The following is an 18,464-nucleotide window of genomic DNA, read 5'->3' as shown; positions in this document are numbered from 1 at the left end:
GATGCTCCTTCATTAGGTATGACTCTCCAGAGAGTGGGAATGAGGGCCCACTCTGTTCTGAGTAATGACAAAGATACCCATGGTGTATACGTACCAATATGGCTAATCAACTTTTCCTTCTCAGTCACTGGTTCATCACCCTAATTCATATCCTTAAGGCCAAAATATCAAAAGGTACCCTCCCACATCAGAGTGATGGAAGGCAGAAGAGAGTATGCAAAGCTTTCTTTGTGTACAACCCTCTACGCAAATAAATTCCTTGGAGTGGCTAAGTTGCACGGTTTTCCGATTTGCATCCGAGTCAATACGGTAATGCCTGGTAAGGTAACAACTGACCTTAATGTTGCTGCCTTAGAGATATCAGCAATTGGAAAATTCTGAAATAAGGCCATAGTAGCCGATTTACCATTCATGGTGTGAATGATATGATATGGCATTTATAACGCGCCTGTACACAAGTGTTTCTAGGCCTGACAAAACAAGGAGGAGGGAAACAAGGGAGGACAAAATAACGATCTTACTAGGGTTGTGTCATTCAGATCGCGCAAGAGTGGGGAAGATGGAAGCGGATAAGTGGCAGGTGGAGGGGGAAGGGGGAAGTGCAGTTAACTCACAAGTGCAGCCAGCGGGCAGCTCATAAGTGCAGGGAGAAGGGACTGTAGGGTTGCAAATACAGACCCTTATGGGCTGGGGAGCCCGGAGGCAGTGCAAGGGCAAATGGACATGCAAGAGCCTGGGCCAGAGTTCAGAGAGGGACCAGGTGACCAGTGCGCGGAGCAGTAGGGTGCATCAGCAGGGGAGAGGAAGAGAAAAAGCGGAAGCGAAAAGGAAGGACTGTATCTGCCGGAACCGGAGATGGTTCTGCTCAAGTTTGGGAGGTTGTTCCGGAGGGAGGCCCCAGCTGAGGAGATAGATCTGCCCCCAACCCTGTGCTTGGAGAAGCGTCTGACCCTCGGAGATGTGGGGTGCTCTCTGTCCTGCCTTCGATGCAGGTGTTCGTCTTTTCTGTTTCCTTTTAGGTGCCGCAGTAACTCAGCATGGAAGCGAGCGGAAGAGATGAGCTGCGGTGAGGAACACCCTCTACCTATGCCTTTCCCATAGTACCATGCTGAGGAATTCTGCTATTGTATTTTACACTTCAGGTAAGTGACCCCTGTTAACGACCGATATTTCCTGAGGGCCCAGTGCCACGGGAGCTAGGCTTGTCTGGACAGTGGTTAAGACATTGTCACTCGTTTCTTGATGTGGTGCATTGTTGTCATGTGTATCTGTCTAGACGAGTACTGTTCACAAAGGAAAGATTTGAGAGCTGGATCTACTGTGTTGATCACAACATGTTGATGAGAAGCATAATGTCTGTTTGCAATCAAGCATCCTGGAATGTAGCCTAAAATAAGTGGGCACACCAAAATTCAACTGAAAAACTGCCATAACAGCCACCTCGGAGAGTTGGAGGTGGATGAGCGGAGAGCTCGAGAAGGAAGATGTTTTGGAAGAGAAAGTTGGAGGTAGAATGGTCCCAGGCCCCAGAAAGCCTTGTGGACAATGCAGAGGGTCTTGAAGTTGATCCTTGCAGCCACGGGGAGCCAGTGAAGAGATTTCAGAGCTGGAGAGATGTGATCCCTGTGCTCGAGGCCAAGGGAGGACCAGAGCTCTGGAGACAGTGAGCTTCTGTAACGCTCACCTGATATCCACGGGGACGCCACTCAGCCGGTCCGGACTTCCGACCACTTCGAACCCTTCCCTGGACTTGCTCAACCAAGCACTGGGCCTGAAACACAGTATTATCAGAGGTCAATTCCCTATTGGTCTTGCTTGTCTGGCCCCCCGTTTTCTTCCCTGGGTCCCAACCTTCCCCCGGACCTCTCCTCACTTTGTTTTTTGATGTGGGGTGCTCTCCGTCCTGCCTTCGATGCAGGGGTGCGTTGGGTGATGCGGGCTGGAGGGTGCCTAGTTGCTTCACTGCCACAGACCCAGCGGACGGGGCTTGCTGCGGCTTCAACCGGCCGATAATTGCAATGAGTCTTACAAAAGTTCTGATGGCTCTAGTCCCTTTAATACTATGTCTTTCTTTTCTTAGGTGAGGAAGGTCTTGAGGATGGTGATGCGCTGCTGAAGTAAGTAGGAATGCGGAGCCTGAGGCTTATTGGCTTCCTTAGCACTAACCAATGTTAGTCTTTTCCGTGTCCTTTTAGGTGCCGCAGTAACCCAGCATGGAAGCGAGCTGAGGAGATGAGCTGCGGTGAGAACGCGCCATGTGCGGCGCCTCTTAAATGTTTTGCACTAACCTGATGCGTCTTTTCCCCTTTTTCAGATCGGCGGGATGCTCCGGAGCAGAAATTGTCCGATCGACGGGAGTTCAGGTAAGGATTAAACTCTATTTGCACATTCGAGAGAGCTAAGTATTGCAGAATGCTTACTAACATCATTTCTTCTATTCTTCTCCCCTTTGGTAGGGCACGGCGTGCCGAGATGGAGATGACTCTGCCGTAGGAATCCGCAAGACTGGGAAGAGCTGGATAGAAGTTGGATGCTCTTCGAGGTGAGTATTGGCAACAAAGTTCTTATTCTTGCATGTGCGCTGGTTAGGCCGGGTGTGGTTTAAATAGTTTGTAGGTATCCCAGGTATCCCTGGGCTGAGCCACACCCGAAAGACTAGACCGCTCATCCAGTTCAAGGAACTGAATTACATGGGGGCATCCATTGCCCCATAATACATTGCAAGTCCAAAACTAAGTGGATCACAGGACTGTGTGCGAGCTTGGTGCAAAAGGCGGCAAGTCTGAGTCCAAGTAGGTGTCTGGGGAGATGGAGAGGCCCTTAGGGGCCGACTAGGTGGCCGTGACCTGGCTCCAGCCTGATATGCCGGGGGGCTGGGGGCAGGAATCGTGACAGCTTCTGGGGGAAAGTGAGAAAAGGAATAATACCTCAGAGGAGGTCCAGTTGATACTTTGACTTCTTAGAGACATCAGAGATGTGAGAAGAGAGGGTGGAGTGGAAAATGACACCAAGGCTCTTAGCCTCACAAGAAGGAGCAGGAAGAGGGCCCAGAGTGGGCGGCCAGAGAGAGATAGAGGAAAGGAGGGCGCGGGTATCCCAATGAGGAGGATCTCAGTCTTACTGGCATTAAAACAGAGATCATTGGTGGCACACCATTCCTGAGTTGCGGCCAGGCAGTCTGATATGACAGAAGAAGCAGAGGTGGCTGAGTGGAGCCTGAAAGAGAGCCGAGTGTCATCCGCATAACATTGAAAATTGGAGCAGAAAGTAGCGATGCGGAGGGCAAGAGGTGCCAGTTAGTGGTTGAAGAGCCAGGGAGAGAGGTTAGACACCTGGGGAACACCACAAGTGGAGAGAGAGATACAGAGGAGAGGAAAGACCCCAGTTGGACCTGAGACGGCTAGTCGGTGAGAAAGGAGGTCAACCAGGCCAGGGCCTGATCAGTAATACCAAGTTTGTCCCAGAGAAAGCAGAGGATAGATAAAGGGTAATGAGGACAGAAGAGAGATTAGAGTCAAGAGCGGAAAGCAAGTATTCACAGGTGTTCAGGAGAGCAGTTTCTGTGCTTCTGGTAGCTCTGAAGCCAGACTGGTGGTCATGGAAGCAACCAACAGATTCAGTATTTAAATTAAGCTGGGAGATGGCCAGCTTTTCCAAGAGTTTGCCCAGGAAAGGAGTGATGGAGATCGGGCGATAGTTAGCTGGAGAGGAATCACGGGTTTACCCAACAACACCCTATTAGCAATCTGGTAACCAATGTCAATGCAGGAAATAATCCATGTTGCTATGTTTCTATTACTAGGACAATTTCTCCAGGCATTGCATATGAAACATTTAATTAGTTAGATGATCTTAGATCTTTTCTCTAGCCTAGTACCTTAGCCACCCTAACATCCTAGATGGCAAGAAACTGTACGCAGCTAGGGATGGATTCAGGAAGACATGTATTGGTTGATGAATTAAAAAAAGTCAGACTAATTTTGGTAAAAAAAGATGGGTGAGTAAATACTTTATATTGATGGAAACCATATATGGCCGATTGTTGAAAAATGAACACAAATCACTTACCCTCCTAACAGAAGAAATTGCTTGAAGACTCAGAAGCTACCATGTAACAAACTTTAATTCAACTTTATGCCTGGTTTCAAATGAAAGACCCAATGTTTTTTTCTGGACTACATTCAACTACAAAGGAGTACGTGGAGAGTGTGCTTACACTGCCCTCCACAAAACACTTAACAATTGGTATAATAAAAAATATATCTGAGTAGCAGACTTTTTGTAGACCTCTACTGCTGATTATACTCTGGTACAGTAGTACAGGAGACCTGCTTTTTTGCCAGATGTAGAACATTTGGAAAAATAGGTTCTTGCCACTTTAAAAGATCATGATGTTTCTTTCTACACCATATACAGAATCCCTCCCATTTGTCTAGATACCACTTGAGTGAGGGTTTCCTTTTTGCCCCCACGTAGATCTCCATGCCATCATTTGGTAGCCTTAGATATCCATACTGTAAGTACTCAGGGCCCAAGCTGTGACAGTCAGTGACTGCAAGGTTGGGTTGGTAGATCTTGCCTTGTAACCTAGCCAGCAAGTCCGGCCTTCACGCCAACCTTCAATATTGATGCTCATAGGATAGGAGGACCCAATAACCATGCTTGCCTCTGCCAGGTTAGGGCTATTTTAATGTATCCTAGAGTGTGCATACATTTGAAAGAGGGAATTGGTGGCAAAGCACATGAAAAGCTTACTCCCAGGGGGATTCAAAAAGGTTTTCCCTAGAAATCCATGAACTTGGAACCTGGATGTGAACTCTTGGCTTTTTAAGGTTTCAGTTCTGACACATGTCATTAACACCTCGGTTTGCAAAGCGTTTACTGCCAAAACATACACCCTCTACCTATGCCTTTCCCATAGTACCATGCTGAGGAATTCTGCTATTGTATTTTACACTTCAGGGAAGTGACCCCTGTTAACGACCGATATTTCCTGAGGGCCCAGTGCCACGGGAGCTAGGCTTGTCTGGACAGTGGTTAAGACATTGTCACTCGTTTCTTGATGTGGTGCATTGTTGTCATGTGTATCTGTCTAGACGAGTACTGTTCACAAAGGAAAGATTTGAGAGCTGGATCTACTGTGTTGATCACAACATGTTGATGAGAAGCATAATGTCTGTTTGCAATCAAGCATCCTGGAATGTAGCCTAAAATAAGTGGGCACACCAAAAGTCAACTGAAAAACTGCCATAACAGCCACCTCCAGGTATGGTAGGTCCCTCGTCATAATCAGTGTCCTGGTTCAGCATTACAGGGATTCCAATCTCATCTCTGAAATGTATATCTTGTCTACCCAGTTCTCCAACAACTGCGACTAGTGATCTTCAAAGCATTTCAGGAAAGGCCTTGTGTAGTCTGGTGAGTGGGATCTATGTTATGGTGCCTAGAATCAACTGCGCCTTTCTCACCGCCTGAACATGATCCCTCTGGCACAGCTGAACCGTGGGTGCATTTTCTTTCCTGTGCTGCCATTAGCGGCGCAGGTATATTAAACTTATCAACTTTGCAGCTCGGGTGATTTACTGCGCTGTTAATCGCGGAGAAGGCGCTCACCATGTCTGGTTTGGGAGGAATTTTTGAAGTGGCTGGAAGGCAGCGGTGAAAGGGCGGTGGGGGACTTGGGAGGAACTTGGGAGGAACTTGGGAGGAATTTTGGGAAAGTGGCACAGCAGTGGAAACAAAAGGTGAGGGCAAGGCAACAGGGGAGGCCAAAGGAGGGCCCCCTCTTTAAAAGAGGGTGGTGCAGGGGCACTGGGAGGATATAGATTACAAGATGCCAAGCCATTAAGGCATTTAAAGATTAGACAGAGTTTTAAAATGTACTTTCTCTCTAACACAAAATCTACAAAATCCCACAAACCAGCTTCCTGTGAGTGTTTCAGATGCATATGAACTTAGTCATGTTCACCCCTTAACCAAAAACGGGCGAATAACCATGTAATTACCCAAAATATACATATTTTAATATTCATCAAAAAACATTACACTTTACAATATATTTCTATGAAATCAACATCATGATCAGAAGTCATTCTAAAAATCACATCTGTATGTATACATTTCACACGTATGGCAGAGAAGCTGACACTTCAAACCCTTTCTATGCCTAAATGGGGAGTATGTCTATATCTTTACCACCACAGTTGTTAATACTCTCGGGCAGCCTTTTTATAGGTACTCAATGCTATACTTGCCAGTGCAGCATGTTCAGATGATTTCGAACGGTACCACCAATTTTGGTGCAATTTATGTTCCTTTTTTAACTCGGAGAGTTGTGTGGTATACCACGCATTAGCTGACCTTTTTGGGGCAATAGTTCTTAAAGGGGCATATTTCTTACAGATATTGCTCTTTGTTTGGGTCCCTTGTTGAAAAAGGGCATCACAATCTTGCAGATGTATACACTTACTCCATGCCTTACTAAGTTCAATTCCTGGTATACTATACAGTTCCTTTTTCTTTCGGGCAAGTTGGGCCCCTACCGAGGCTGGATTAATAGTTTTACATTGCCTGGACTTAATAATGGTTCTTTCAAGATCTCAGAATTAAAGGACATCAAAGATGACATCACAAACATCATCAATGACATCACAAACATGCGAAAAGAATGTTGAGGCAAAGTCCCTACCTACAAGGGGTGCTTTGTATTATGTTGGGAGCAAGATGTCAGGGGTGATTGTGTAATGTTAAACATGTGATAACTAGCTAACAAATCATGACTTAATACACACTTGTGCTAGTACAAACAATACATATGAAGACCCAATGCATATAAATGAGAGGCACATACAGGGAAACTGAAGTAAGGAAGAAAGAAACAGCATCATGAGAAAGTTTTTCTTCCTGTAGACAAATTAATTGTGTGGCCCTCTATTACCCCATGCATGTGCATCATGAGCTGCGACCAGACCCTGAGGAAAGTACTTTAAGAAGACACAACAAGGGTAACGTTTAGATATACAACACCTTTTCAATTTTTATATTGTGATTGTCAGTGAATAAAACCACCAGGGCATCATTTTTCAATGCACAAAAATAAGTGAGGCAGACATGTGATGTCATGAGTGATGTCATCAATGATGTTTGTGATGTCATCTTTGATGTCCTGGGAGTTAGTCTTAGCAATGCGTGTAGATGGTGCGAGTTATGGTTGCTTAGCTTACCATAATGGGGGAATGAGCAGTGTTTTTTGGTTTCACTGTGAAGTACAACATTCCTTTAACAAAGTTTTTTACTGAATGTACACATATATATATATATATGTATAGCAGGGAAAGAAAACGAAGGGACTAAACATGTGATGTCGTCAGTGATGTCATCAGTGACATTTGAGATGACATCTTTCATGGTCTGGGTGTTAGTGGTAGCAGTGCACAGGGGCGGTGGCAGGCTTGGGAGCTTAGCTTACCATAACTGGCGAATTTCAGGGGTTTTTCGCTTTTACTTGTAACCATAACGTCCTTTTAACAACGTTTTTTTACTGAATTGCATAGGTTTTTATTAGTGCAACTTAACCATAACGTCCCTTTAACAAAGTTTTTTTTGTAGTGGATATATATACGAGATACATTACTCACCGTAATCGTATTTCTGATGCTTGTATCTGCCTAGATTCACATGCTGTGCATAGGCCGACATCTAGTGGAAGCTGCAGAGTATTACAGTTTGTTTTTCGAAACTCGAAAATGGGCGTCGACACAGGGCGTGCCAGTAATACTATCCCTAGTGTGACATCCACTGTACCCATGATCCCTTACGTGTGTAGGACCCTCAGACTGTATTTTTTCTCACAAGCGGTAGCATGAGGAGTAGCATGAATACAGATTATCCAAGCACATAGAAGGAAGATAAGACTACAAGCATCCATGCGTCTTCTCTCAGAGGGGAGGAAGGGAGGGTCGCATGTGAATCTAAGCAGATACAAGCATCAGAAATACGATTACGTTGAGTAATGTATCTCTTCTGAGGTTTGTGGAATCTGCTTAGATCACATGCTGTGCATAGATTAGCGAGCAGTATTAGAAGAAGGAGGCGGGATGTGAGAAGGGTCCTGAGCAAACAGAAGTATTAGAACTGCTTGTCTCACTTGGGTATCTGTCTTGGAATGAGTGTCAATGCAGTAGTGCTGAGTAAAAGTGTAAATAGAGCTCCAAGTAGCTGCTTTGCAAATGGTGTCAAGGGGTACATTTGCAATGAAATCTAGAGTGGCCCCAATGCCTCTTGTAGAGTGGGCTCTAGGCGTAAAAAATGCAAAGTTCTTTTAGAAAGGGAGTAACACAGTTGGATACAATTTACAATCCACTTAGAGATGTCACCTTTAGAGACGCGATCTCCCTCTTTGCCTGTAGCTACGGAGACAAACAGTTGATCTGTTTTTCTTAGCGGTCTGGTCTTGTTTACATAGTAGAGGACCGCTCTTCGCACATCTACAGTGTGTAGTTTCACCTCAGCAGAGCTTTTGGGTTCTTGGAAGAAAGCCGGGAGCTCAATGGACTGGTTCACGTGGAATTTTGAAATAAACTTAGGCGAGAACCTAAGGTGTGTACGTAGAACCAGTTTATCCTTATGAACAGTAAAGAAAGGATCCTGCACTGACAGAGCCTGAATTTCACTGATCCTTCTTATGGATGTAATGGCTACTAAGAAGGCAGTTTTATAGGTCAGGTGTTTCAGACTGGCGTTATGCATGGGTTCAAATGGTGGGCCCATGAGCTTAGCAAGCACCACATTAAGGTCCCAACCCGGTGGTGGGTTAGAGGTTGGATGGTGGAGTCTCTTTACCCCTTCCATGAAGGCCTTCACCATACTTTCCACCACGAAACCTTGCTGTGGGAAGTGGTTTAGGCAAATATCGCTGCCTGATGTACCCTGAGTGAGTTGAATACAAGGCATGCGCCCAGCAGGTGGAGCATGTAGGTGACAATATTGGAAGGAGTACAATCAACTGGGTTGAATTGCTTATTCTGGCACCAGACAACACATTTTTTCCATTTATCAAACTAACAGTACCTTGTGTTCGGTTTCCTAGATTCCTTTAGGATATCAATACATCTCTGTGGTAAATTGAGATGTCCAAACTCTATGACCTCAGGAAACATGCTGCCAGGTTCATTGAGTTGGGTTGTGGGTGTAATGTTTGTCCTTGGTGCTGGGACAGTAGGTTGTGCCAGCACGGGATCTGATGGGTTCGCACGGCTAGTCTGCGTAGGTGTGGGAACTATGTTTGCCTCGCCCACATGGGAGCAACTAGGATGAGCGTCGTCGATTCCCTGTGCATCTTGTTGACCACCTTCCTCATAAGGAGGATTGGTGGAAAAGCGTAGGCAAACATCCCTGACCAATCCATCCATAGGGCGTTCCCCATGGAGTGTGGCTGTGGGAACCTGGATGCGAATCCTGGACATTGTTTTTGCTTGTGGCGAATAGGTCTGTAGTGGGGAAACCCCACCGTGAGAAGATGTCTTCTACGACTTCTCTGTTTAGCGACCACTTGTGTTCTGCTAGAGAATTGAGATCCCCTGGAACATGTTGCGATGACAGGTAAATGTTCCGTCTGAGTGCCCATATCCACATTTTCTGGGCAAGCTTGGACAGATTTGGCAAACGAGTCCCTCCCTGCTTGTTTAGGTAGAACATTGCAGTTGGGTTGTCCATTAGGATCTGCACTGACAGGTTTAACAGGTGGGGCTCGAACGCTTGAAGCGCTCTGAATACTGCCAGAAGCTCTAGCACATTGATATGATTCTTGGCCACTGAGTGAGACCAGAGACCCTGTGGTGTAGTGAAGGAGGTGTGCTTCCCACCCTGATAGGGATGCATCTGTAGTGACTACAGCTTGAACCTCTGGATCGTAAAAGGCTTTCCCCCTTGACAGGTTCTCTCTTGTCCACCAGTGAAGACTTTGTACTAGTGTTGGCGAAACGACCACTAGATCGTCCCACTGACCACTTGCATGAGACCACTGTTTCGCCAACCATTCTTGCATGGGACGCATGCGGAGGCGCGCGTGGGGGACCAGGTAAACACATGACACCATCATGCCTAGCAAACACATCGCTTTGCGTACCGTTATCTGGTGACCGGACTGATATTGAGAAATCTGCAGTAGTATGTTCCGAATTCTTTTCTCTGATGGAAAGGCCAACCCCTCTTGAGTGTTTAGTACAGCTCCTAGAAACTGTTTGGAGGTCCTTGGCACCAGGCTTGATTGTTTATGGAGAAACCCAATTCGAAGAGGAGGTCGATCGGTCTTTGAATGTTTGAACTGCAAATTGCTGGGATCTCCCCCGTGATGAGCCAGTCGTCCAGGTAAGGGTACACTGAGATTGCCTCCCTGCGTAGGTGTGCCGCCACCACCATCAGAACCTTGGTGAATACCCTTGGAGCCGAGGCTATACCGAAGGGCAGCACCTTGAACTGGTAGTGCTGACTGTCCACCTTGAAGCGCAAGAATCTTCTGTGCGCTGGGAACATGGAAATATGAAAATAGGCATCTTTCATGTCCAGAGTTGCCATGTAATCCCCCTTTTTTAGGAGGGGGATTACCTCTTGGAGAGTAGTCAAGCGAAATTTTTGGGGCTTAACATACTTGTTTGCAGGGCATAAGTCTAAGACTGGGCGCATTATTAGATCTTTTTTTGGCACAAGGAAGTAAGTTGAATAAATACCCTTGTTTACCTGTTTGCCCGGGACGAGTTTGATCGCGTCCTTTTCTAGAAGATTGACGATCTCCTCGAGGAGGATCTTCTGGTGGACTAGGGAATGTACCTTTTGTCACAGAGGGTGGTTTCGGGGACGCTCGAGCAGTTCTATGCAGTATCCTGCAGACACTGTGGACAGCACCCATCTGTCTGATGTGATCCCTTCCCAATCTTGGATGAAGTTGGTAATGCGTCCCCCTACTGGAGATGCGTGGGAAGGGACCCTGATCTCGGCGTCACTGCTTTGCGGGAGACGTGCTGCCTCTGCTGGGGCTGACTCTACCCTTACCACAACCCCTTTTGTTACCCCTGTTGTAACTTTGGGTAGACTGCTGGTTGTTGCCCCATGGTGTGCCTTGCCCCTGAGAATAGTTGGAGCCTCTTTGAGAATTCTGGGCACGTGGGCGACGAAAATTGCCATTCCCTCGTTGATTAGGGGGTTTGTTGGTCAACTGTCCCAGGGACTTTAGAGTCTCATACTCATCCTTGGCATTTTTTAAAGCGTCCTCTACCTCCTTTCCAAACAGTAGATCAGGCTTCACCGGCTTGTCTATTAGGGGTGCTTGTGTCTCGGGTTTAAACCCTGACTGCCTTAACCAAGCATGCCTTTTAATAACAGTGCTTTCTGCTATTAGCCTGCCGGCGTTATCCGCGGCATCAAAGGTTGCCTTAAGGATGCAACCGGACACAGCCCTCCCCTCCGACGCAACCTGTGCCAACTAGCCCTTTAAAGGTTCCGGTGGGGAGTCGATGAGTGTAGCCACTTGTTCCCATGGGTGGCAGTTGTAACTAGCTAGCAGAGTGCTGGAGTTGGCAATCCTTGCCTGGTAGGCGCAAGTGGATGCTACTTTCCTTCCCAACCAGTAGATCTTTTTGCTCTCCTTGTCGGGGGGAGCCTCAGACGATGATAGGGGCGTTCCCACCCTCTTTCGGGTATTAGTGACTACCAGGGAGTCCGGTTTCAGTTGCCCCCTTATATACAGAGGGTCTGACTGGGCTGCCCTGAATAACTTTTTGATCCTGGGGTTCACTGCCCTGGTGAGGTTGGGATTTAGAAGGGAAGGATCAATCCTCCTTTGTATAGATTTGAGAATAGCGATGGCCTGGGCAATGGGTATCTTTTCTCCCACTAATACCTCGGCGAAGTCCCTTTCCTCCTGAGCTCACCGAGTATCTATGCAGAAGTGTTCTGCCGCATTGGCTAAAACCTCATTTAGTAGAAGTTGGTTGTCGACTGGAGAGTCGGTAACCGGAGGTCCCTTGTCTACTGGGGAGTCTACTCTGTAGACGTCTGGGTTATCTTCGTCCTCGTCTTGGTACTCGTCATCCCCATAGTAGTCCGCTCCAGTTTGGTCATCCAATGCTGCCAATTCTGGATCCTCATCCTGTAGAGTATCCACATTATACTGAGGGTATGGCTGCACGTAAAAAAGGGTCAGAAGACCGACCTTGTGTTGGTGCCTCAACTCAAGGTTTCTTACCAGGGGGTTGCGGGTCCCTAGACCCTGAGGGAGTAGCCCCGTCCGGGGTATACGAGAGGGAAGTGCTCTGGATTCTTGGCATAGAAGTCTGCTAGGGATGACATTCTGGACATAACTCTGTCTATGTCCTCACTGGACCATTGTTTTGAGCTGGGAATGACCCTCTCTTGGGGGTGTTTCCCTGCAATCTCCTGACTGGACCTATGGGCTTGTGCAGGGGTCTTAGAATGTTTAACAGAGGACGTGGAGCTGTCCTTAGGTATCTGTGGTGTAGAAGAAGGTTGAGAAGGCTTCTTCTGCCATTTTCCCCCCTCCCCGTGAGTGGAAGAGTGTTTCCCTGGGGTTTTCACCTTTTCCAAGCTTTTCCACATATGGCGTTGAGATTCGGGGTTAGTGTCCCTTTCCGTAGATTGAGGACGTTGGGACAAGGGCGTAGGCGTCGAGCGGTCTGCTGACCCTGACTCGTGGAGTGCGGCCTGGGGATGGAGGTCGGCTTTGTCTTCGGACGATCAAACCTCCATTACTTTAGTAAGTGAGGCACTCTTGGCAACAGTGGATGTTGCCTGGTGTCATGTGGCGATCTTGATCGAGAACGCCCAGAGGACACTGATTAAGTGGACCGTTCTCTGTGTGCCTCTTTCCGAGAACTCGACATGCGCGTTGAGTCTCGGTTGGACTTTGAGTGCTTAGTGGAAGTGGTGTGGGTAGCGCTCGTGTCGCTGGGTGTTTTCCCCATAGCTGCCCTGCCGGACAACCTTCCGAGGTCGGGGACTTGCTCCTGGCTCTCTTTCGACGCCACGTTGCCCTCGCCGACCGATAGTACGGCATTGCTGCCATCACTGAAGGCGCCCTCCGCTTCCATGGCCTCTCGTTGCCTGGCGTGGTAGGAAAAACGTTTGATCGAACGGTCCTTTAAAGTTTTAGCCTTGGACGGGCTACACGCTCTGCAATTCGCCTCGTGGTGGTCCCTCGGCAGGCAGAGGTTACAGGTGGCTTGTCTGTCAACCCAAGGGTACTTGCGGTTGCACTTGGGGCAATATTGGAAAGGGGTACCCTCCATACGCACCCTGTGGCAGCAGGCTAGTGTGTAGGAATATATATATGAAAATATATTTGAGTGAATAGTATGTACCACCCCCCCACTCTCCCTACTTGTACAGGGCCGAGGCCAGAGGCCTTCCGAGGCCCAAAGTTCGTCGTGTAGTTCGACGGCAGTTTTCTTCTCCGGTCCGATGTCGAGCTTCGGATTCCGATGACTCGACGTGGGTATTGGTGGGTATTGAAGAAAACGGGGAAATATTTATTATTTAGCAAATTATGGCTAAAGCCAGGGAACTCTGCGGGATGCTTCCGACAAGTATGGTGGAAAAAAACAATCTGAGGGTCCTACACACGTGAGGGATCATGGGTACAGTGGACGTCACACTAGGGATAGTATTACTGGCACGCCCTGTTTCGACGCCCATTTTCGAGTTTCGAAAAACAAACTGTAATACTCTGCAGCTTCCACTAGATGTTGGCCTATGCACAGCATGTGATCTAAGCAGATTCCACAAGCCTCGGAAATATATATTATATATCTGCATGGCATGTGCGTGTATTTTCATTGTTAATGTGTAAAATACTGCCACAGTAACATTTCTAGCAAGGGGAGAAAGAACAGCTGTTTTGTTTCAATCATTGGAATCAGATAAAAGAATAAAAACAGTACTGTATATGTGTTGACGTAACATATGTTAGAAACAGAACAACACATTTAGATTGAATGTTTATCAGTAAACTCGGTAGATCTCAAGCCTACTGTTATGGTGTTTTTCTAAGATTCCTGTGGTGTCGCTCCGTGGGGTTCCAGTTCTGGAATGCCACGGAGTGAGACTGTTATGCCGAATCGGAGGGGGTACTGCTACCCGGTGCTCCCGGTGTCTTCTGTTGAATAAACCTACCTGTTCTTCACACTCACGCTTCCTGGTGTCATTCTACAACAATTGGCTACGAGGAGCAGTGGTGAAGACCCCCGTAGAGCGGGCACTCCTGTGTGCCTCCCTTGTGTAGAGCAGTAATGGTGAGGAAGCAGCCACAGATGGGGAGCAGCCACAGAGAGGGAGCAGCCAATGAGAGGGAGCAGCAACAAAGAGGGAGCAGCCACAGAGAGGGAGCGGTCCTGCCCCAAACCCTTTCCAAATTGGTTCCTGCACGAGCTCGGCCTTGGAAGCAGTACCGAGCTTGAGTAGGATAGAGGATAGGACCTCCGAACTTCCCTCGACGCGGGAACCATATTGTTATTAATGATCTCCTAGGCAAAGAACGCCAGTAAAGAAACGAAGATTACCTTAAAGGTAACACAGTTCAATCCCTGGTGCAGTTAAAAGCATGACTATTCACACACAAGCACACTGCTCTCCATAAGAACAATCGCAACAGAAAAAGGCATTTAAAGCAGGAAAACATTGCAGAAAGACCGCATGAGAGACCACTGAAGCGTGCAGTGCAACTCATTAGAAAAGACACGCAACTAATTGTATCAAAGGCCACACCTCAACACCATGCAGAGTGTGTCTGCCCCTTGTGCATTCCTTGCCTCCCCTGGAGATCTTCCCATACCATGGGAACAGTGGGTGGACTCATTCCAAGTATACTTACGTTCCATAGGAGGAAGTAAGTTCAGTGATGATTTAAAGGAGGCACTGCCATTGGACTGCTTAGGTGCCGAGGCAATGAGGATATTTCACCCTTTTCCTGAAACTCTATCCTCTGAGCGGGCCGGAGACTCTGGTTCGTCCGGGGCAACCAGGAAATACGAAGGAGCACTGGCAGAGTTAGAAAAACATTTTGGAAATAAGACTAATATGGTGCTTTAAAGATTTTGCTTCTTTTCAAGGAAACAAAACCAAAGAGAATCTGTAGACAACTACATTGCTGCACTGAGGGGGCCTCATTGCATCCTGCAAGTTCACTGGTGTTGCCGATGAATATATCAGAGATCAACTTGTTCTACATACCGCAGATCCACAGATTCAACACAGATTGCGGCAAGCCAAAGACCCCACGTTGGAGCAGGCTATCGACGTAGCAAGAACAATTGAGCTAGGAAAGAAATGCATGAAGGCTGTGCAACATGAGTCTAGTTCTACAGAAGTGAAGAAGATTGAGGAGGTCGACAGCGACAGAGATAATGCGACTGTTGCACTAATGAGGAGAAATTCCATTCACACGACAAGGCGTAGGATGAATCCAGACAATAAGTTGAGGGGCACACAGGGTGCGGGTACACAACCCCAATCGGCATGTTACAGGATGCACTAGACATTACAATAATGAAAGAGAAGGCCCAGCCGTGAATGCAGAATGCTACACATGTGATGTCATTGGACATTATGGGAGAGTGTGCAGGAATCCCAAAACTAAAGGGAGACTCAGTATAAAGGGCCTGGAGGAAATTGGAGAACCCAGCAGTCTCCTTACCATGACGGGCCCACAGGAGGAAGGTCCTATAAGCATCCTATCACTAAAAGTATCCAGGGAAAAGGACCTTGAGAGAAAGTAGAAGTGGACAAGAGACCACTGAAGTGATGGTGGACACCGGATCACCCTATACTATGGTAGATGTTCTCACGTATCAAAATGAATTGGCTGGAACCTTGTGCAAGTTGAAACCCTCACATGTAAGAGCTACAGGCTATGGTCAGAGTCCCATTGAGATATTGGGTTTCAAGTGGGTCCCTCTCAAGTTTGGAAATAGGGACACATTTTGTAAGTTGCATGTTGCCCGGAAGGGATCATCCGTCATAGGTTGGGATGAGCAAGCTACTTTGCGAGTCAAGATGCACCCAGGGGAAGATAAACCAATCCTATGTGTCACAAGCCAAGAATTCTCTTCCAAAGAAGGTTTGGTGGAGCGGTTTGTCAAGGTGTTCAACAATGACACTGGGAAGCACAAGGGATTCAGACACCAAACTGTGTTAAAAACGGGGAGCAAAAGCAATTGTACATAAAGTGAGGAACATCCCCATTGGCACCAAGGCTGCACTACAGGAAGAACACCCAAAATTGTGCAAACAAGACATTATAGATCCAATAGAATTGTCGGAATGGCTGTGCCCCATTGTGATTGTCCAGAAAGGTGATGGTTCGATTCCTAGAGACCTTAACGCCATTAATTGGGTAGATAGACACCCCATTCCCAATATCACTGAGTTATTAACTACAATGAAACCAGCAACATTCTTTACAACATTAGACATGTCATCAACGTATCATCAGGTGGTTTTAGATGATGACTCCAAACACTTAACTTCCTTCGTCACACTGCTGGTAGCGTTTAGATATAAACGCATGCCTTTTGGTTTGCCATCAGCTGCAGCAGTTTTCCAGAGACAAATGCAACAACTGTTTGGTGGCCTGGAGGGAGTTTACTATTTCCAGGACTACATTTTATAGTGTCGCACCACACAGAGGAAGAGCATGATGCAAAGCTGATGGGGTGTTGCAAGTGATTAAGGACAAGGGGCTCACTTTGAAAATTGAAAAGTGTACAATCAAAGTGAAAGAGGTGACCTACCTTGGCCATGTGATCAACAGTGAAGGGATCAGACCAAGGAGGGACCAATAACACACATGCCTAATTGCATGAACAAGGATCAACTTAGGTACTTTCTGGAGATAGCGCAGTAGTACTCCAAATTTGTGTCAAATTTCTCAGACAAAACTAAACATATGAGAGAGCTTATGAAGAAATGTGCCCAATTTGAATGGACAGATTCCTTTCAGAGGGAATCGGAGGACATTCAAATGTATGTTAGTAAGGCACCGAATCTCGCAATGTTCAGTACCACTGCCACAAGGCCTTGAGTGTGAAATGGGCTTTAGAACATTTCAGAACTCTTATCTGGGATCTACCCGTGATAATTTAAAATGGATCACAAGCCCCTCATTCACATTACGAACTCTAAAAACCCTCTCTGGTGTCGCTGAGGATTCGCAGATGGATGCTGGAGATTTTGCAGTACAACGCCAGAGTAGTGTATACTCCTGGGAAGGGGAATGTGGTTGCTGACTGTTTCTGCAGGTTACCTTGGACAAGGAACACGGATGAGACAGTGTCAGAGGAGGCGGAAGAGAAGATTACTGCACACATTTTACCCAGAATCCCAAAAGAAGAATGAGTCAAAGAATCTGTGGGGGATCTCGAACAGTGCCTACTTAGGAGAGCTATTCGTGAAGGGTGGAAAACCGTAGAAAATTCTCTTCTGGAGTTTGACCAAGTTTGTGATGAGATAGCTGAGAATGCAGAAAGGGTGCAGAGGGGAGATCTAATAATTCCCCAAAATACTTGAGAAACAGAATTCCTGAATTGGCCGATGAGGGTAATTTAGGAAGGGATCTTACAAAGAGATGGCTAAGGGAATCCTACTGGTGGTCTGGGATGTTGAGAGAGTTTGACGATTTGGTGAAGATGTGTCAAGCCTGCACTGTAAGCGACACGTCTAAGAAAGTACATTTTGCGCCTCTTCTACCGGTGCAAGTTCCTGTGTCAGCATTGAAAAAATGAGCAATTACATAACTGGTCCAATTCAGCCCCGATATCATGCAAAAGTTTCTGAAAGACTGTGGAACAGTATATATATGCACATCGCTATACCATCTCATGGCCAATGGCCTTGTAGAATGCATGAATGGTTTTGTGAAGGGGGTGATCCAGTGTGTCAGTGGCAAATTCATTGCCCTGGAGGGATACCCTCAAAGAGTCATTGACGCCTACAGAATGACTCCACATTCTACGACGGAAATAGAAGACTTTGTTATAATGAGGGGCAGAATTCCATGATCCAGTTGGCAGTGGCAAATTCATTACGCTTTAGAGATACCATCAAAGAGTCATTGGACGCAGGAAATAAAACCCTTTGGTATGATGAGAGGCAGAATGCCTTGCAACCGTTTGAGCCCTTCCTGGTTATGATAAAGGAACGTCAACGATGAGATCCTTGAGAGAGTGAAGGAAAAACAGAGGAAATATAAAAGAATATTATGACTGAGTCAACCCACACAAAATGTTTTGTTCAAGGAAGGTGACTGGGTCAGGGTGCGGATACATCGGAAGGTATTGTAAGGACAGTATGAATTCAGAGAGCCACAGAGGATTGAGAGAGTGGGAAGGAAGTCTATGGTTCTTGATGATGGGAAAGTCTGGTCCTTTGAAGACGTTGTGCGAACTTCTGCTATCACA

At 46.8% G+C, this 18,464-nt stretch overlaps 1 protein-coding gene across 3 annotated transcripts in view; it reads right to left on the bottom strand.

Annotated features, from left to right (window-relative positions):
- The window catches only part of AKAP11 (A-kinase anchoring protein 11), a 555,220-nt gene that overhangs the window by 217,462 nt on the left and 319,294 nt on the right, over positions 1-18,464 (bottom strand). The gene's annotated exons all lie outside the window — the stretch shown is intronic.

This window comes from Ambystoma mexicanum, chromosome 7q, assembly GCF_040938575.1.
Source record: "Ambystoma mexicanum isolate Mex_15411 chromosome 7q, UKY_AmexF1_1, whole genome shotgun sequence".
NCBI lineage: Eukaryota > Metazoa > Chordata > Amphibia > Caudata > Ambystomatidae > Ambystoma > Ambystoma mexicanum.
The sequence above is the reverse complement of the archived record's forward strand: the minus strand, read 5'-3'. Positions and strand labels throughout refer to the sequence as shown.